The following is a 22,894-nucleotide window of genomic DNA, read 5'->3' on the forward strand; positions in this document are numbered from 1 at the left end:
TATCTGCACTCTCCCAAGAAATCAAGTGTTCAATGAAATATAGGGATAAATATATTTCAAGTATTCAATTGTTAATTCCAGATTAGTATTTTTTTTAAATGGCATATTTACCATAACTGTTGAGACTTCACTTATACTTTCTTTTTATAAACGAATAATTTACTCAATAGTTTTTCTCACAACAATGAAAAAATACACAAGAATGTTATTTTTTTTATTAAACCACATTAGTCCCGTATAATGTATTTTTTCTTTCTTGGTTAGATGCTTCATCTTTTTTTAAAATCAAGAATTGTCTTATTGTAAAAGATAGAGAAATATAAAATATAGAAGTATATGGATTATAATTGTTACTGAATTGGTATTATATAAAATAATTAATTTATATAAAATGGAAATAAACAGAAAATACCAGTAAATAATTATTGAATTAAAATTATTCAATCGATTTTTAAGACAAAATTAAATAATCGTAAATCAACATATTAAATGAAAAATTCTGTTTTAAATTTTTCTATTGTTTGATTGGGTTAATATACAGGGCGTTTCAAAAGAATATTGAAATTTAAAATAATTTTAAGAAAATTAAGGAGTTTATTGAAAAAAATGTTTGTCACATATTAAAATACGTTGTTTCGGAATTTATTTTTTACAAATAACATCGTCCAAATATTCACTTAATCAACTCAACGGGCATTCTGGGTGATGGCTTCAATTTCGTGACGGATGCCTTGCTATTAATTGGGCCTTTTAAATTCGATAAAACCCACAAGAAAAGTTTATAGGTATAAAATGGGGACTGCGTGAAAGCCAACTTATAGAGATCTATTTACCAGGAAAAATTTCGCGAACTCGTGCTAGAAATTGCTCAGTTCTGTTGGAACCGTGTTCTTTAGTCATAATGATTCAAGTTTATCTGTTTAGGCACGAAAAAGTCTAATTGCATCCCCTTTCATCTTCAAAAAGAAGAGTTTATACGAAGCCAGTCCTGCAGACAAGCCAGCGCTGGCCTGGCCCCTGATATTTAGACGATGAATTCTCTTGAGACACCTTGTATATCACGTCTTTAAAAAATTGAAATGGAAAATTAAGAGAAAGTAGAAAAGGAGTATATATATATATATACAGAGTGTTGAAAACATTTCGTTTAATTAAGTAAATATTTTGTATAAATAGATTTTATTTCATAAAAACATCAAAAAATAAACGATATCGTACAACTTTTGAAAAGATTATTTGTTTTATATATCCCCAAATTTACTTTATACGAAATATATGTTTTTAATTCATTAATAAAATATTGTTACATCATATAATATTCACAGAACCTATTGAATAATTATTGTTAAAGACAACAAAATAAAAATATCAATCAATTTAATGGTATCACTAGATTAAAGTAGTATCGTTAACAATAAAACTTGAAATGGAAAATTGGATGAGTAATTTCAAGATTAAATAATTGAAATCAGTATTAAAAATATCGGTCAAGGCTGTAATCAATTTATTGATTGAAGATTCTTATTAGTTTCACCGAAAATAATAGTGGAAAACAAAAATCGAGCATATGTTGTAAATATATACAGGGTGAATGTACGGAAACGAAAGTAGAAAGAGTCAAGTGGCAATGCCAAATTTTGGAAACATTTGCCTAAACCTATTCCTTTTCGCCTAGTGTACCTTCGGAAATTTCAAGTATAAACTCGATAATTGGATTGTCTCGACGTAATTTTAGTTGTAACTTTCGAAAACCCTGTATAAACAACTGCGATTTAATTTTTCAAGTATGTATATGAATAAATTTAATTGCGTCAAATTGGTTTTAACTAGAATTATTCAATAAAAAATCTAAGTGCTTAAACATGTATGAAACAATTATCTATGGAAATAATCAAAATATGACTTGATACATCAACTTTTCCAGACACAATTTGAAAAATTGATAATGATTGCATTAATTAATAAATTTGAGTTTATACATCAACACTCATAGATACCGCCTAAAATCAATAAAAGACCATGCATACCGTGCATGCTTTCGATTATTGTTATATTTAAAATTTCATTTATTATTTCAAATTTCTAACTAACCTTTAACGTTTAAGGAAATAACTCTTTTTGACAGATGACTGAAAAGTTTGAATTTCACTTTGTATTGACAAGTGAATTTAAGCTTAGAATACAATAATTCCATTTGATGCATCGTATCAGTAAAAGCAAATGAGCTGATAATATTTGAATTAAATTAAATAACTTGCGAAAGGAAGTTAGGAAGTTACTATCGTAAATCAAATATGGCGGCTCTAAACAGCTGTTCGAATATCTAGAACGATATATGGAAGCAAATTTATTTAACACTGACACAATATTCATTTAGTCTTTTATACTAACATTGATTTTGAAATTTAAAAAAATAATATCAAGGTTTAATTACATAATTTTAAATAAACTTATTATTTCATATCGTTAAATTGCTTAGTTGTGTAAGAATTATGAAATAAAGACGTTGCATGACATCTAACGGTCAATAGCTCAAGATAAATAGTTTACAAATAGTTACCTTCAACTTATTACCTTCTCAAATCAAAAGAACGTAAATTACTTTAAACAGATGTCGTAGATTATGAAATTTTATGTTTGTAGTAGTTTTAAATATTAGAAATATAACAAACTAGTAGACTTTTAGTACAATTGCAGCTACTTATTAAAATAAAACGAGAAAAATAGAAATAAATTTTTTTTTATTAATAATTACCATAAATAGGTAATTCATATTTTAATATGAAGATTAATTCCTATACGTCGATACGACGATCAATAGCTCAAGATAAATAGTTATCAAATAGTCATCTTCAACTTATTACCTTCTCAAATTAAAAGAACGTAAATTACTTTAAATACCGATAGATAATAATTTCTACTATTTTCTGATTTACTATTCAAATGTTTTGTTATAAATTTTATATCGTATTTTTTTTACACGATAATTTTTAGTAAATAAAATTTTTAAGATTTAAACAGTGTTGCCAGAAGAAGACTTTTAGTACAAGTCCTGCTACTTATTGAAATAAAACAAGAAAAATAGAAATAACTTTTTTTTTTATTTGTAATTAACAAAAATGGTTAATTAATTTGTTTTAATATGAAGATTAATTCTTATACGTCGATACTTGGATTGAAAGGTGGATGATTACAATAAGGATCCGGTTGATTATCGTCGTATAATTCTTTATTTACACTGGTGGTAGTTGATGAGGGTCTAGAGATTGTAGTAGTACGAGTGGTTGTAGTAAACCATGGGGTACTGGTAGTAGTAGTAGACGTATCATCGTCCGTTTCGTCGTCGAAACTCGTCAAACAAGTCAACATGATATCGGCATTATTGCAAGCGTAATCCTCATCTATATAAACGGTATTTTCGACGTCTCTGATTGCTTGGTTGATGATCTGTTTCGGTACTTTGTTAATATTCACCAGGATATCGTTGAAGCTGTTTATAAATTCCGTGTTGTATTCAACGGCCTCTTCAGGCTATCAGCGATTGACTTAGAGCGTTCAAAAGAAGAAATTTGTTGTCCAACAAATTTATGTCTTCGCGCACCGTAGCGTTACCTATTCTAACGGCGGTAGCTAAAGATAACTGAAAATATTATAATACTGAAAAATAATCATTATGTCCTTCGAGGCGTGCCGCCTTAGTTTTGAGATATGGCAACACCGTCAAATCTGACATTGACTTTTAGATTTATCGAAATCCCATATCCCAATTAAGGCCAATTTTCTGTTTATATAAGTTAAATTAACGACCTAAATAGTTGCAAAGGAGAAGAATTCCATCAAATAAATGATCAATTTAAAATATTATTATAAATATTCGATTAGAGTTAAACAAGTTGTTTTAGCCTGTTCTGAGTATATTGCAGAAGTTTTGTCTACTTTATCAGCTAAATGTATAGATAGGTTGTTTGTTCTTGCAACCGAATATGCTAGAAATATGAAAAAGATGACGAAACCACATAATAAATTCTTGAAATAAAGTTCCTTTTTATCGATTTGGCAACACGGATAGCACCTATCAGATAAGGCGTAATTTGACATAAAACTCGTCGATCAGTATTTCCAAACCCAATTTTATTGAATAGCCATTTATTTAATCAAAATTACGAAAAGAAAAAATGTTTTAGAATAAATAAAATGGACACAAGAAAAATTAATAGCCTTTGGAACAATTGAAAGTTTTTTCTGCGCATGCTACAACTTCCGCCATATTTTGCGAGCACTTTATTTATAAACTTAACAGCAGTGCGTATGTTTATAAATAAAGTTATAATTAACAATTTTCCGTAAAACAAGTAATAATTAATTCCCCACGATCCAATGGTAAAAACTTTTATATTGACGGGTAAATAAAATCAAAATATAGGTTAAAATCTAAAAAGTGCATTTTACGTTGGCACATGCGGTTAAGGTGTAGTTTCGTATGCGTCGGTGATTCAATTTACGTGTCTTTGTCTCGTTACCGTAAGGATTATTTTCCAGTAACAAGTGCTAAATCTACGCGTTAACAACTATAAACAATTGCATAAATCAATAAATTTGAGTTTATACATCAACACTCATAGATACCGCCTAAAATCAATAAAAGACCATGTGTACGTACCGTGCATGCTTTCGATTATTGTTACATTTAATATTTCATTTATTCTTTCAAATTTCTTTTGATTTGAGTGGTTTGTCGACGAATTACAAAATTATATTCAATCCTCCATTTTCTATATAATACAAACGTTTTGTTTTGAATGAATAGTAATTAAAATATAATTTTTTATAATATGCTAATAGTTTTTTTTCTCCTTATTAATTTGAGATAAAAATGTGTAAAGAATTATAATTTTCGGTTTTCGAAAATTTATTTTACACAAAATTACAATAAGTTGAATGAATACAATTAATCTCACAAGCGAACTAATATTCATTGAATGAACTATATATTCAAGAACAATAGGTACATATATTCATTGCCAAGTTGTTTACAATAATTTGTATTTATAATAAAATAATTGCTGATAAAGTGTTTATGATATTTAATACAATTGTGTTTTATATAAATGTCCTTCTAGAATTTTCTCTATGTAATTCCTCCATCCTTAAGAATGAAAAATGACGGAGGTATTTTTCATATCTTCTTGTCTTCCTTCTTCTAATTCGATGTTTTTTTTCTTTTTTTCTTCAAATTTCTGTTTTCTTACAAATTTACTTTTATATTTTCGAATTAACCATAATGTTATTAAAATTACACAAATTATTATTATTATTGTAAATAGTCCAATTGATACATGGCTTTGCGGATTATGAATTTCATGAATTGGTTTTATACTTCTAGCAATTTTATTTATTTCATATAATTTGTCAAAATCTATGTTGGTTAAATTTGAAGATTTATGAATTTGATTATTTAAAAATTTGAAGTTTAATTTTGGTAATATTATCAATTTTCCTTTTTTAATTTCACTTTCTGTTTGAATACTACAGTTCTTTGGAATTTTTATAACTGACGGATAACTCATTTTCAAATAACGGTCCGAAACACATTTAGAAATCATTTCAGTTTCTGAATTTGGAATTACTAAAAGTTCGTTATTTGTTACTTGTTCTAATATAGTTTCTTGATGATTTATTTCACTAACAACACAATTTTCAGCAGAGCGTCCGTTTAACAATTCAATAGTACAATTGTCTTTTAACTTAAATGTTTCTTTACAATAATATTTCTCTTCTAATGCCGGACATTCTTCTTAAATAAAATTAACTTCATGACTTCTGGCCAAGTAAGGTTGAGGAGGGACAAATATTGTATGATAAATGGAAAAATTCATAGGTTTTAGGATTGGAACATGGGTAGCAAAAATTATTTTAGATTTGGAAAAGGTTACTTTTGAACCAAGAAAGAGATAATACGTTAAAATATTATTAAATTTTGGGATTTGTTCTTCATTATAAATAGTACTTAAGTATTTCATCAATTCTAAAATTTCTTGACTAGATATTACTGAACTATGAATCGTATTTAATTTAGAAAATGTTATTGCATTTTCAATATTATCAATCAATGTAATCAAACTTTGACAGTCTAGGTTAATCTGTGAAATGGTATAAAATTATTCAAAGTTATTATTTTATTTTCTATCGAAATGTGAAATATCTCTAAATTGTAAGTTTCTGTTGATTATTCCATAGAGTCGTAATCGATTTATTATAATGATCAATTAATTTTTTATGTAGTGATATTTTTAAATTTACTTCATGAATTATGTGTTTTTGATTTTGTTGTAAAACATTTATAGCATTATCATATCTTTCTTCATCATCTCAATTTAGAGTTCCAAAAAGCCATTTATCTATTTTTCCTACTGCATTTATTAATCCTCTTTTTAAGCTTAAATGTGGATAAATATTTTCTGATTTTCTATCTTAGGTATTAATCAAAATTTCCGTTCTAATTAGTGATTGTTCGGCTAAATTATGATATGAAATAGGATTTGTAGCGTTCGCTTGAGATAAATGATTTTTTTAAACTATAATAAAATTGTTTCAAGTTATTAATTTGTTTATGAATAAATTCTAAATCTATATAATATATAAAAGTGTGTTTAGTATTTATAAGATTACTGGTTCCTAAATTAATGGGTAATAATAAGTTATTTACTTTTGTAATTGTTATGTCTTCTGTCTTAGTTGTCTTTTAAAGTAGTAGTAATATTAATACTGTCGTCATCTTTATTATTCTGTAACAATTTTTCTGTTTTAGTTTTTGGTTTTCTGATTATATTTTTGTAATAAGTTCCTCTATCAGTCACTAACAATATACCAGAGTCTTTTATGATTTCTGGCTTTTTAAATTTAGATAATTTTTTATCTCGGAATTTTGCTTTTCATAAGAAGGGGGATTATTTCTATTTTCGTTTCTCTTATTTATTATTTTTTCTTTAATATTAGCATCTGTTTTTAATTTTTTTATATAATAATTTAGAGGTTTCTTTGCGATTTTGTATATAATTGGATATTATTAGATGATCGTCTAAATCAAACGGATCGGTGTTATTTATATGACCTTTAATAATTTCAAATGGTGTAAATTGTGTTATAGAGTGAATCGAATTATTATATGCCAATATTGAATGTTTTATTAATTGATTAGGTGTTACATCCTCGTTATTTTCTCTTATACATCTGAAATGTTCAATTAGACTAGAGTGAAAACGTTCTACAGGTGAATTGGAGTACTGTTTTTTGATGTGTAATGTAATTCAATTCTGTGCAATTTGCAACAATCTTGCAGTTCGTTATTCTTGAACCCTGAACCACAATCAGCTGTAATTTTGTAAGGTGAACCGTGATGAGTAACATAATTTAATATATTATCAACAACTGAGGTTCCATTTACACTTGACATTGAATATGCTTGACAACGAGAGAATGCATCTATTATAGTTAAATATGACTGATTTGCTATTTTAAAAGTGTCTATAAGTATGTGTTCGAATGGTTTACTGGCTGTTGGGGTTAAATTGAATTTAATTACAGGGGGATTCCTATCATATTTATTCTTTTGACATATTTCACAATTATTAACAAAATTTTCTATATATTGTAACATTTTAGACCAATAATATTTTTCAGTTAATGATTTCTTTAATTCGTTAATTCCTCTATGTCAATTATATTTTCCCTAATTATTTTTTCGTCCTCTTTCAAATAATTAAAATTATGAATTTCATATTGGCTTATTTCTAAAGGATAAACAAAAAGAGGCTCATTCAAAATTATATAAATTGTCTTAAACGTTTCATTTGAGTTACACTGATTATAATTTAAATTTATTTATATTATTTTCCTTTTCCATTAGCTAAATAAACAAAGTTATGAATTATATTATTAAACTTCTTATATATATTCTAATTAATAATAACTTTTTATTATTATAGTTTCTAAAAGTTTACTAATTTTTTTTATATTTTACTTATTTATTATCTGTTAATTCTAAATCTTATCTATTCTTATAACATAATAATAAAAAAGAAAGAAAGGTCTTTGTATAAAAATTCATTTTATAATTTCTTGAATTGCGTACCATGATAATATTTGTTTTTCCAAAATTGTTCTTCTATTATCTTTTCATTTAATATCGCATTTAATTTTCTACTCAAATATTTTAAACTTATATTACCATTGTTCTTATCAATTTGTATGTTAATTATTTCATAATTAATAACCATTTTCTCATTTTCATTATTCATGTCTCTTTTATTAATCATATTATTTTGATTTTGTATATCCAATATATTTGTATTTAATTCAGGTTTTATAACATAATATTATTTTTCTAATATATCATCATCTATTTTTATGACATCAGTCATATCTTTTTCTTCCATTGTCATATCATTATTTATTTCATTTATTTCTCTGTTTAATTCTATTACATTTTCTTTTACTTCAATTTCATTATCATTTTCTTTCATTTTTAATTCATCTAATTCCGTATATTGTAATTCTACATTTAATTCCACCTTATCAAATAATTCTACTTTTAATTCTAATTTTGTATCATTATTCGTTTCTCCTACCATTATAATATTTTCTTCTGAATTCTTTTCTGTTACATTTAATTTATCTTTTGCTTCTTCATCAAATAATTTACTGAGATCTAGTTCTACTTGTTCATTTATTTCTTTACAATGATTTAATTCCGATTCTTTCATTTTTATGAATTTTTGGTGATGAATTATTAGATGTGAAATTTATGTCAATTATTTTTTCACTGGGGTCTGATTCGTTAGATTCTATGAAATTTTCAAAGTATGTTAATGGATCATTAGGAGTAAAATTTATTTCTTCTATTTTTGATTCTTTTTCCGAGACTCTTTTCGAAAATTTACGATTCGATCATTATTTTCATCTGGCTCAAATAAATTCTGAAAATCTATTATTTCTTCTTCGTTATCATTACAGTTATTATTATATAACTCTTCCGATTCTTGATTGGAAATATCTATTATTCCTCGTATTATTATTATTATGATTGTTATTATAATTAATTTTTACATGTCTACTGAGTCTATCCGTAAAATTTCTCGATGTCGTAAACATCGGTTCTGGTCTTGGTAAACGGTTTACAGGTATTTGGTTTGGCCGGAAAACGTTTTTCCTGGTGTCAAACACCTGCGCGTTTGTTGGATAATTTTGTTTCTTTTGTGGTATATGATTTTTAGAATTTTCTCTATGAAATTAAAGGTAATTCCTGAAACTAATTTTTCTTAACTGTCATAACTTTTTGTTGTCATTCTTATGAAACGGGCGGAAGACTGAACGGAAAAAAATAACAATGAAGTTGGTTTTACACTCAAAGTTTTATGGTGACCATAAATTTTAGTGTTATCGAAAGACTGAACTCCATAGACTGAACGAACGAATAGAAATAAAGTTGATATCACATCATCATAGTTCTATGGTAGCAATTCCTATAAAGGTCCAAATCTAACGAACTGATATATATCCTGAGTGCCTGAGCACTGGAATAGGAGTTACACTGATTTTTAATGCCATACGAATATGTTGCCGGTTTACATCTAACAACCAAGATTATTGAATGAACAACGTACATCTTGCAAAGGTGTTTGATATTGTTTGTTTATTAGCTATTTACATTTTTGTGCATTTAAAAGTTATTATTTGTTGCGAATTGTGCTGTTGTGTTTACTTAGTCAATATGAGTAAACAAGTAAAGGCCTGCTGTGTATTAGAATCATAGAGATATTACCATAGAGTAGGCATGCCTACAAGTGAGAGCGTCTCGCGAATGAAAAGAGAATCATTTATGTATTTCTATCTTTATTTTGTTGCGTACTGCGCATGCGTGTCTCTGATTCAACGGGCAATGGTAAAGCACGTACACGAAATCTAATCAACGCGCATGCGCCATTAGACAGAGACAGCAATACATAAATTATTCTCTCTCTCTTTCTATCGGCCAGACGCTCCCACTTGTATGGGCGCCTATAGCATGCCTACTCTATCTGTAATATCTCTATGATTAGAATGCACGAATAAGCAAGCGATAAGGTGAGAGTAATATTTACTACATATTTATCAACATAAAAATATTCAAATTGAAATCAAGTTCATATCTATACGAGAATAACTCTTTTTCCTAACTTCATTAATTTGTATTTAGGAAATCATTTTGTTGAATGGTTAAAATATGTTGAATGATTTTATAGACATTCCATTCCTACGAATGAAGACGTTTGCAGAATTTGGTTGCAAATAATAAATAACCCCAAGTTAATGCGTGCAGATACAGTATTATCATCACATAGAATATGTGGTATTCATTTTGAATAAATTTGTAGAAACCCCATTGGCAGGTTAAAAAAAGTTTCACTGCCAGCTCTACATGTACCTGGTAAGTACTTATATATACTGTGACAATAAACCTCTTATGAATCCTAGTGAAAAGCTATGCAGAGGAAAAAAATTGCCATTTTTGTTTGTAGGTTACGAAAAAGGTGAAAATGATATTTTTTGGGTACTAACTTGACGTTTTTGAACTGTGAAGAATTGAACAACTGAAAACTGTTAATTCTTTTCCCATTTACACATGTCGAGAAGCTCAAAGATATATTGTTCTCAAAAACATTTATATATTTATAAATTTCAACAGAATTTTGTATAAAATAAATTTTCAGAAAAATATCAGGTGATATTGTAAATCCATACTTTGAATTTTACAAGACGAACTTACCTGTTACTTTTTTGTTTATATTCTCTAATATTCTAATTCAATAAAAAGCTGTTGAATTGGGTCGGTTGCTTTCTGTAAGCAAGGTGCTAGGATTCCAATATTTTGGCTGCATACTCCTGTCCTCATGGAATTATTGACCTTGTTCAATAATTGAAAAGATAGCATCTATAAATGATTATGTAGTTGATTGATAAAGGTTCTATACTCACCAGAAAATAATATTACACGAAGTAAATTAACCTCAAGAAAAGAAAATAATTTTTAAATATAACAAACCTTTTAGATATAAATTAATGTATAATTTGTCGCAATAGCACTTTTTTCTCAAAGGTAGAGATTTTTACCCTAAATATAAGCTAAAAATGTCTTTCAAATGTGGAATACAGTGATACAAATATTACAAATAACAATTTTACTTATAGCTCGTTTTTCGTTAAATATAATCTAAAAATTGCCACAAATGATTATTGGATTAGGAATTAGATTCTAGCTCTATGGAATTTGCTCATTACTGTCACAGATCACTGGTTTCTGATTATTGCTCGGAAGCTGCAGTTACTTACACTCTACTGCATTATTTTTGTGTATTGCACTGATCTTCAATCTTGGAATTTTTAAGAAACTAAATGCAATTTTCATAAATTATAACAATAAATTTTAAAAATGTCATATACATTATTTATTGATGATTACACTACGATGTAGGGTGTATCAGGGCAGTGTTAAAAACACAACTAAATTTTTTGACGTGTTAATTTTTTGGTACACGTATAAAAATAAATTAGGGTTATAAATTTGGTTTTTGAAAAATTAGAAAATGGTTTCAATTTTAAATTCAATGAAGATATGATACATGATGCTGAAGTAGATTATTATGGTTTACGTCTGGCTACTTGTTCTTCAGATAATAGTGTTAAAGTATACGATATAAAAAGTGATGCATCGACCCTTCTGGATGATCTAAAGGGCCACTAAGGTCCAGTCTGGGAAATAGATTGGAGTCACCCAAAATTTGGTAACTTGTTAGCTTCATGTTCTTATGATCGAAAAGTCATCATTTGGAAAGAACAACAAAGGAAATAGATGAAATATTATGAATACGCTAACCATGATTCTAGTGTTAATTCTGTACAATTCGCTCCAGCCGAGCTAGGTTTGATTCTTGCTTGTGGTAGTAGTGATGGTTCAATTTCTATACTAAATTATAATGTTGGAAGTAATACATGGGACGCCAAGAAAATTCAGAATGCTCATGCTATAGGATGCAATGCAGTTAGTTGGGCACCTGCTATTACTCCCATCTTTGGTGGTGGTGAACAAGAAACTTCACCAGTTAAGCGGTTAGTTTCAGGTGGATGGGACAATTTAGTTAAAATGTGGAGAGAAGATGGCGATAGGTAAGATTTTAATAAAAACAGTAACATTGTCAAGCTTTTTCATAAAATTGTAATTCAGTTCAAACAAGATGGACGTCCCAGGTGCATAGTTAAAACTTTATTTTAAATAGGGCATATTTTCAAATTACAAGAAACAGATTGTAACAAAAAAATGAAATTATATAATTTAACATATAACAAATTTTTTTAGGTGGTTTGAAGAATCAAAATTGGAAGTTCATTCTGATTGGGTAAGAGATGTAGCTTGGGCTTCACAGATACACCATTGCAAGGTGTTCTCAAGAAGGGTAGTCATTTGGACAAGCAGTGACTGTATTAACTGGAATTCAACAGTGTTACATACATTTGATGATGTTGTTGGGAATGTAAGCTGGTCACTAAATGGAAATATTCTTGCTGTATCAGGAGGTGATAACAAAATTACACTTTGGGATCAAACTCTTAACGAAATTGGCAGTATATTAGTGATATTTCTCACTGTTGATAGTCCTAAGCCTGCTAAAGTGTGAAGGAAAATTTTTTGTTTGTGGCTATCGTTATAAAATGTCAAAAACAAAATAAAAATTATTATAATCATCCTGTGTTTCAATATTACATCTACCTATATCTTATATAAACCATTTAATTGTGGAATTTAGATGGTCGGATCTGGTTGTCACATACATTGTAAATGAAACCAAAATATTATACAAAATACTTCATTTAAACAGCATTTTAATTTCAGGTATTTATATTTTCTTGTAAACAACAATATTTGAATTTGAAATGTTAGTAAAATGAAAGTATTTTGCATAATACTTTTGTTTCATTCACAATTTGATGCAACAACAATTCAACCTTTCGATTGGTTTCAATCGTGTGGAAATCCGTCCTTCAGTTTACGAGTCATTCGTCGATATATCTTTGATATTGTATACCTGTTGAATCTCGAACTGTAACATCCAAACTTAACATATGAAGAATCAAAATCTTCCTCTCGATTCAGTCTTCCGATTGGTTTGAATCGTGTGGAAATCCGTCAATCAGTTTACGAGTTATTCGCCGATAAATCTTCGATTTTGTATACCTGTTGATTCTCGAAATATTCCACCCAACCTCAACATATCATATATCAAAATCTCACTATGGATTCAGTCTTGCGATTGGTTCAAATCGTGTGGATATACGTGTATTAGATTACGAGTTATTTGCCGATAAATCTTTGATTATGTATACCCGTTGAATCTCGAAATATTCCACCCAACCTCAACATATGATTTATCAAAATCTTCCTTTCAATTTAACCTTTCGATTGGTTCAAATCGTGTGGAAATACATATATTAGCTTAGGAGTTATTCGCTGATAAATCTTCGATTTTGTATACCTGTTGAATCTCGAAATATTCCATTCAACCTCAACATATGATTTATCAAAATCTTCCTTTCAATTCAACTTTTCGATAGGTTCAAATCGTGTGGAAATACGTGTAATAGATTACGACTTATTTGCCGATAAATCTTTGATTTTGTATACCTGTTGAATCTCGAAATATTCCACCCAACCTCAACATATCATATATCAAAATCTCACTCTGGATTCAGTCTTGCGATTGGTTCAAATCGTGTGGAAATACGTGTATTAGATTACGAGTTATATGCCGATAAATCTTTGATTATGTATACCTGTTGAATCTCGAAATATTCCACCCAACCTCAACATATGATATATCAAAATCTTCCTTTCAATTCAACGTTTCGATCGAAATCAAAGATATATCGGCAAATAACTTGTGAACTAATACACGTATTTCCACACGATTTGAACCAATCGAAAGACTGAAACCAGAGGGAGATTTTGATTTATCATATGTTGAGGTTGGATGTAACAGTTCGAGATTCAACAGGTATACAAAATCAAAGATATATCGACGAATAACTCGTAAACTAATACACGTATTTCCACACGATTTGAACCAATCGAAAGGTTGAATTGAAAGGAAGATTTTCATAAATCATATGTTGAGATTGGGTGGGCTATTTCGAGAATCAACAGGTAAACAAAATCGAAGATTTATCGGCAAATAACTCGTAAACTAATACACGTATTACCACACGATTTGAACCAATCGAAAGGTTGAATTGAAAGGAAGATTTTGATAAATCATATGTTGAGGTTGGGTGGAATATTTCGAGTTCCAACAGGTATACAAAATCGAAGATTTATCGGCAAATAACTCGTAAACTAATACACGAATTTCCACACGATTTGAACCACTCGAAAGAATGAATCCAGAGTGAGATTTTGATATATATTGAGATTGGGTGGATAATTTCGAGAATCAACAGGTATACAACATCGAGGATTTATCGGCAAATAACTCGTAAACTAACACACATATTTCCACACGATTTGAACCAATCGAAAGGTTTAATTGAAAGGAAGATTTTGATAAATCATATGTTGAGGTTGGGTGGAATATTTCGAGATTCAGCAGGTATACAAAATCGAAGATTTATCGGCAAATAACTCGTAGAATAATAACCGTATTTCCACACGATTTGAACCAATCGAAAGACTGAATCTAGAGTGAGATTTTGATATATATTGAGATTGGGTGGAATATTTCGAGAATCAACAGGTATACAAAATCGAAGATTTATCGGCAAATAACTCGTAGACTAATGCACGTAATTCATCACGATTTGAACCAATCGAAAGGTTGAATTGAAAGGAAGATTTAGATAAATCATATGTGGGGTTGGGTGGAATATTACGAGATTCAACAGGTATACAAAATCAAAGATATATCGGCGAATAACTCGTAAACTAATACATGTATTTCCACACGATTTGAACCAATCGAAAGGTTGAATTGAAAGGAAGATTTTGATAAATCATATGTTGAGGTTGGGTGGAATATTTCGAAATTCAACAGGTATACAAAATCAAAGATTTATGGGCAACTAACTCGTAAGCTAATACACGTATTTCATCACGATTTGAACCATCGGAAGGTTGAATTGAAAGGAAGATTTTGATGAATCATATGTTGAAGTTGGGTGGAATATTTCGAGTTTTAACAGGTATACAAAATCGAAGATTTATTGGCAAATAACTCGTAGACTAATACACGTATTTCCCCACGTTTTGAAAGGATGAATTGAGAGGAAGACTTTGATAAATCATATGTTGAGGTTGGGTAAAATATTCTGAGATTCAACAGGTATACAAAATCAAAAATTTTTCGGCAAATAACTCGTTAACTAATACACGTATTTCCACACGATTTGAACCAATCGAAAGACTGAATCCAGAGTGAGATTTTGATATATCATATGTTGAGATTGGGTGGAATATTTCGAGAATCAACAGGTATACAAAATCGAAGATTTATCGGCAAGTAACTCGTAGACTAATACACGTATTTCATCACGATTTGAACCAATCGAAAGGTTGAATTGAAAGGAAGATTTTGATAAATCATATGTTGAGGTTGGGTGGAAATTTCGATATTCAACAGGTATACAAAATCGAAGATTTATCGGCAAATAACTGGTAAACTAATACACGTATTCATACACGATTTGAACCAATCGAAAGACTGAAACCAGAGGGAGATTTTGATTTATCATATGTTGAGGATGGGTGGAATATTTCGAGAATCAACAGGTATGAAAAATCGAAGATTTATTGACCAATATCTCGTAAACCAATACACGTATTTCCACACGATTCGAACCAATCGAAAGGTTGAATTGAAAGGAAGATTTTGATAAATCATATGTTGAGTTTGGGTGGAATATTTCGAGATTCAACAGGTATAACATATCGGCAAATAACTCGTAAAGTAAAACACGTATTCCCACACGTTTTGAACCAATCGAAAGGTTGAATTGAAAGGAAGATTTTGATAGATCATATGTTGAGTTTTGGTGGAATATTTCGAGATTTAACAGGTATACAAAACCGGAGATTCATCGGCAAATAACTCGTCAACTAATATACATATTTCCACACGATTTGAACCAATCGAAAGTGTGAATTGAAAGGAAGATTTTGATAAATCATATGTTGAGGTTGGGTGGAATATTTCGAGATTCAACAGGTATACAAAATCGAAGATTTATCGGCAAATAACTCGTAGACTAATACACGTATTTCCACACGATTTGAACCAATCGAAAGACTGAATCCAGAGTGAGATTTTGATATATCATATGTTGATATTGTGTGGAATATTTCGAGAATCAACAGTTATACAAAATCGATGATTTTTCGGCAAATAACTCGTAAACTAATACACGTATTTCCACACGATTTGAACCAATCGAAAGACTGAATCCAGAGTGAGATTTTGATATATCATATGTTGAGATTGGGTGGAATATTTCGAGAATCAACAGGTATACAAAATCGAAGATTTATCGGCAAGTAACTCGTAGACTAATACACGTATTTCATCACGATTTGAACCAATCGAAAGGTAGAATTGAAAGGAAGATTTTGATGAATCATATGTGGGGTTGGGTGGAATATTACGAGATTCAACAGGTATACAAAATCAAAGATATATCGGCGAATAACTCGTAAACTAATACATGTATTTCCACACGATTTGAACCAATCGAAAGGTTGAATTGAAAGGAAGATTTTGATAAATCATATGTTGAGGTTGGGTGGAATATTTCGAAATTCAACAGGTATACAAAATCAAAGATTTATGGGCAACTAACTCGTAAACTAATACACGTATTTCTACACGATTTGAACTAATCGAAAATGTGAATTGAAAGGAAGGTTTTTGTTGAATCATATGTTGAGGTTGGGTGGAATATTTCCGGATTCAACAGGTATACAAAATCGAAGATAAATCGGCAAATAACTCGTAAGCTAATACACGTATTTCATCACGATTTGAACCATCGGAAGGTTGAATTGAAAGGAAGATTTTGATGAATCATATGTTGAAGTTGGGTGGAATATTTCGAGTTTTAACAGGTATACAAAATCGAAGATTTATTGGCAAATAACTCGTAGACTAATACACGTATTTCCCCACGTTTTGAAAGGATGAATTGAGAGGAAGACTTTGATAAATCATATGTTGAGGTTGGGTAAAATATTCTGAGATTCAACAGGTATACAAAATCAAAAATTTTTCGGCAAATAACTCGTTAACTAATACACGTATTTCCACACGATTTGAACCAATCTAAAGACTGAATCCAGAGTGAGATTTTTATATATCATATGTTGAGGTTGGGTGGAATATTTCGATATTCAACAGGTATACAAAATCGAAGATTTATCGGCAAATAACTGGTAAACTAATACACGTATTCATACACGATTTGAACCAATCGAAAGACTGAAACCAGAGGGAGATTTTGATTTATCATATGTTGAGGATGGGTGGAATATTTCGAGAATCAACAGGTATGAAAAATCGAAGATTTATTGACCAATATCTCGTAAACCAATACACGTATTTCTACACGATTCGAACCAATCGAAAGGTTGAATTGAAAGGAAGAGTTTGATAAATCATATGTTGAGTTTGGGTGGAATATTTCGAGATTCAACAGGTATAACATATCGGCAAATAACTCGTAAAGTAAAACACGTATTCCCACACGTTTTGAACCAATCGAAAGGTTGAATTGAAAGGAAGATTTTGATAGATCATATGTTGAGGTTTGGTGGAATATTTCTAGATTTAACAGGTATACAAAACCGGAGATTCATCGGCAAATAACTCGTCAACTAATATACGTATTTCCACACGATTTGAACCAATCGAAAGTGTGAATTGAAAGGAAGATTTTGATAAATCATATGTTGAGGTTGGGTGGAATATTTCGAGATTCAACAGGTATACAAAATCGAAGATTTATCGGCAAATAACTCGTAGACTAATACACGTATTTCCACACGATTTGAACCAATCGAAAGACTGAATCCAGAGTGAGATTTTGATATATCATATGTTGAGTTTGGGTGGAATATTTCGAGAATCAACACGTATACAAAAACGAAAATTTATCGGCAAATAAATCGTAATCTAATACACGTATTTCCACACGATTTGAACCAATCGAAAGTGTGAATTGAAAGGAAGATTTTGATAAATCATATGTTGAGGTTTAATGGAATATTTCGAGATTTAACAGGTATACAAAATCGAAGATTTATCGGCAAATAACTCGTAGAATAATACACATATTTCCACACGATTTGAACCAATCGGAAGACTAAATCCAGAGTGAGATTTTGATATATCATATGTTGGGATTGGGTGGAATATTTCGAGAATCAACAGGTATACAAAATCGATGATTTATCGGCAAATAACTCGTGAACTAATACACGCATTTCCACACGATTTGAACCAATCGAAGACTGAATCCAGAGTGAGATTTTGATGTATCATATGTTGAGATTGGGTGGAATATTTCGAGATTCAACAGGTATACAAAATCGAAGATTTATCGGCAAATAACTCGTAAACTAATACACGTATTTCCACACGATTTGGACCTTTCGAAATGTTGAATTGATAAGAAGACTTTGATAAATCGAATGTTAAGTTGGGTAAAATATTCTGAGATTCAACAGGTATACCAAATCAAAAATTTATGGGCAAATAACTCGTAAACTAATACACGTATTTTATCACAATTTGAACCAATCGAAAGGTGGAATTGAAAGGAAGATTTTGATGAATCATATGTTGAGGTTGGGTGGAATATTTCGAGTTTTAACAGTCATACAAAATCGAAGATTTATCGGCAAATAACTCGTAGACTAATGCACGTATTTCATCACGATTTGAACCAATCGAAAGGTTGAATTGGAAGGAAGATTTTGATAAATCATATGTGAGATTGGGTGGAATATTACGAGATTCAACAGGTTTACAAAATCAAAAATTTATGGGCAAATAACTCGTAAACTAATACACGTATTTTATCACGATTTGAACCAATCGAAAGGTGGAATTGAAAGGAAGATTTTGATGAATCATATGTTGAGGTTGGGTGGAATATTTCGAGTTTTAACAGTCATACAAAATCGAAGATTTATCGGCAAATAACTCGTAGACTAATACACGTATTTCCACACGATTTGAACCAATCGAAAGACTGAATCAAGAGTGAGATTTTGATATATCATATGTTGAGATTGGGTGGAATATTTCGAGAATCAACAGGTATTCAAAATCGAAGATTTATCGGCAAATAACTCGTAGACTAATACACGTATTTCATCACGATTTGAACCAATCGAAAGGTGGAATTGAAAGGAAGATTTTGATGAATCATATGTTGAGGTTGGGTGGAATATTTCCAGTTTTAACAGTCACACAAAATCGAAGATTTATCGGCAAATAACTCGTAGACTAATGCACGTATTTCATCACGATTTGAACCAATCGAAAGGTTGAATTGAAAGGAAGATTTTGATAAATCATATGTGGGGTTGGGTGGAATATTACGAGATTCAACAGGTATACAAAATCAAAGATATATTGGCGAAAAACTCGTAAACTAATACATGTATTTCCACACGATTTGAACCAATCGAAAGGTTGAATTGAAAGGAAGATTTTGATAAATCATATGTTGAGGTTGGGTGGAATATTTCGAGATTCAACAGGTATACGAAATCGAAGATTTATCGGCAACTAACTCGTAAACTAATACACGTACTTCCACACGATTTGAACCAATCGAAAGTGTGAATTGAAAGGAAGATTTTGTTGAATCATATGTTGAAGTTGGGTGGAATATTTCGAGTTTTAACAGGTATACAAAATCGAAGATTTATCGGCAAATAACTCGTAGACTAATACACGTATTTCCACACGATTTGAACCATTCTGAAGACTGAATCCAGAGTGAGATTTTGATATATCATATGTTGAGATTGGGTGGAATATTTCGAGAATCAACAGGTATACAGAATCGATGATTTATCGGCAAATAACTCGTAAACTAATACACGCATTTCATCACGATTAGAATAAATCGAAAGGTTGAGCTGAAAGGAAGATTTTGATAGATCATATGTTGAGGTTTGGTGGAATATTTCGAGATTCAACAGGTATACAAAATCAAAGATATATCGGCGAATAACTCGTAAACTAATACATGTATTTCCACACGATTTGAACCAATCGAAAGGTTGAATTGAAAGGAAGATTTTGATAAATCATATGTTGAGGTTGGGTGGAATATTTCGAGATTCAACAGGTATACAAAATCAAAGATTTATGGGCAACTAACTCGTAAACTAATACACGTATTTCTACACGATTTGAACCAATCGAAAATGTGAATTGAAAGGAAGATTTCGTTGAATCATATGTTGCGGTTGGGTGGAATATTTCCGGATTCAACAGGTATACAAAATCGAAGATTAATCGGCAAATAACTCGTGAGCTAAAACACGTATTTCATCACGATTTGAACCATCGGAAGGTTGAATTGGAAGGAAGATTTTTATGAATCATATGTTGAAGTTGGGTGGAATATTTCGAGTTTTAACAGGTATACAAAATTGAAGATTTATTGGCAAATAACTCGTAGACTAATACACCTATTTCCCCATGTTTTGAAAGGATGAATTGAGAGGAAGACTTTGATAAATCATATGTTGAGGTTGGGTAAAATATTCTGAGATTCAACAGGTATACAAAATCGATGATTTATCGGCAAATAACTCGTAAACTAATACACGCATTTCCACACGATTTGAACCAATCGAAGGGTTGAATTGAAAGGAAGATTTTGATAAATCATATGTTGAGGTTGGGTGGAATATTTCGAGATTCAACAGGTATACAAAATCGAAGATTTATCGGCAAATAACTCGTAGACTAATACACGTATTTTCACACGATTTGAACCAATCGGAAGAATGAATCCAGAGTGAGATTTTGATATATCATATGTTGATATTGGGTGGAATATTTCGAGAATCAACAGGTATACAAAATCGAAGATTTATCAGCAAATAACTCGTAGACTAATACACGTATTTCCACACGATTTGGACCAATGGAAAGGTTGAATTGAGAGGAAGATTTTGATGAATCATATGTTGAGGTTGGGTGGAATATTTCGAGTTTTAACAGGTATACAAAATCGAAGATTTATCGGCAACTAACTCGTAGACTATTACACGTACTTCCACACGATTTGAACCAATCGAAAGGTTGAATTGGAAGGAAGATTTTGATAAAACATATGTTGATATTGGGTGGAATATTTCGAGAATCAACAGGTATACAAAATCGAAGATTTATCAGCAAATAACTCGTAGACTAATACACGTATTTCCACACGATTTGAACCAATCGAAAGGTTGAATTGAAAGGAAGATTTTGATAAATCATATGTTGAGGTTGGGTGGAATATTTCGAAATTCAACAGGTATACAAAATCAAAGATTTATGGGCAACTAACTCGTAAACTAATACACGTATTTCTACACGATTTGAACCAATCGAAAATGTGAATTGAAAGGAAGATTTTGTTGAATCATATGTTGAGGTTGGGTGGAATATTTCCGGATTCAACAGGTATACAAAATCGAAGATTAATCGGCAAATAACTCGTAAGCTAATACACGTATTTCATCACGATTTGAACCATCGGAAGGTTGAATTGAAAGGAAGATTTCGACGAATCATATGTTGAAGTTGGGTGGAATATTTCGAGATTCAACAGGTATACAAAATCGAAGATTTATCGGCAAATAACTCGTAGACTAATACACGTATTTCCACACGATTTGAACCATTCTGAAGACTGAATCCAGAGTGAGATTTTGATATATCATATGTTGAGATTGGGTGGAATATTTCGAGAATCAACAGGTATACAGAATCGATGATTTATCGGCAAATAACTCGTAAACTAATACACGCATTTCATCACGATTAGAATAAATCGAAAGGTTGAGCTGAAAGGAAGATTTTGATAGATCATATGTTGAGGTTTGGTGGAATATTTCGAGATTCAACAGGTATACAAAATCAAAGATATATCGGCGAATAACTCGTAAACTAATACATGTATTTCCACACGATTTGAACCAATCGAAAGGTTGAATTGAAAGGAAGATTTTGATAAATCATATGTTGAGGTTGGGTGGAATATTTCGAGATTCAACAGGTATACAAAATCAAAGATTTATGGGCAACTAACTCGTAAACTAATACACGTATTTCTACACCATTTGAACCAATCGAAAATGTGAATTGAAAGGAAGATTTCGTTGAATCATATGTTGCGGTTGGGTGGAATATTTCCGGATTCAACAGGTATACAAAATCGAAGATTAATCGGCAAATAACTCGTGAGCTAATACACGTATTTCATCACGATTTGAACCATCGGAAGGTTGAATTGGAAGGAAGATTTTTATGAATCATATGTTGAAGTTGGGTGGAATATTTCGAGTTTTAACAGGTATACAAAATTGAAGATTTATTGGCAAATAACTCGTAGACTAATACACCTATTTCCCCATGTTTTGAAAGGATGAATTGAGAGGAAGACTTTGATAAATCATATGTTGAGGTTGGGTAAAATATTCTGAGATTCAACAGGTATACAAAATCGATGATTTATCGGCAAATAACTCGTAAACTAATACACGCATTTCCACACGATTTGAACCAATCGAAGGGTTGAATTGAAAGGAAGA

At 30.3% G+C, this 22,894-nt stretch overlaps 1 pseudogene; it reads left to right on the top strand.

Annotated features, from left to right (window-relative positions):
- Positions 1–11,621: 11,621 nt before the first annotated feature.
- Positions 11,622–12,685, top strand: LOC130444660 (protein SEC13 homolog; annotated as a pseudogene).
- The last annotated feature ends 10,209 nt before the right edge of the window (positions 12,686–22,894 follow it).

Source organism: Diorhabda sublineata, chromosome 5 (assembly GCF_026230105.1).
Source record: "Diorhabda sublineata isolate icDioSubl1.1 chromosome 5, icDioSubl1.1, whole genome shotgun sequence".
Taxonomy (NCBI): Eukaryota; Metazoa; Arthropoda; class Insecta; order Coleoptera; family Chrysomelidae; genus Diorhabda; species Diorhabda sublineata.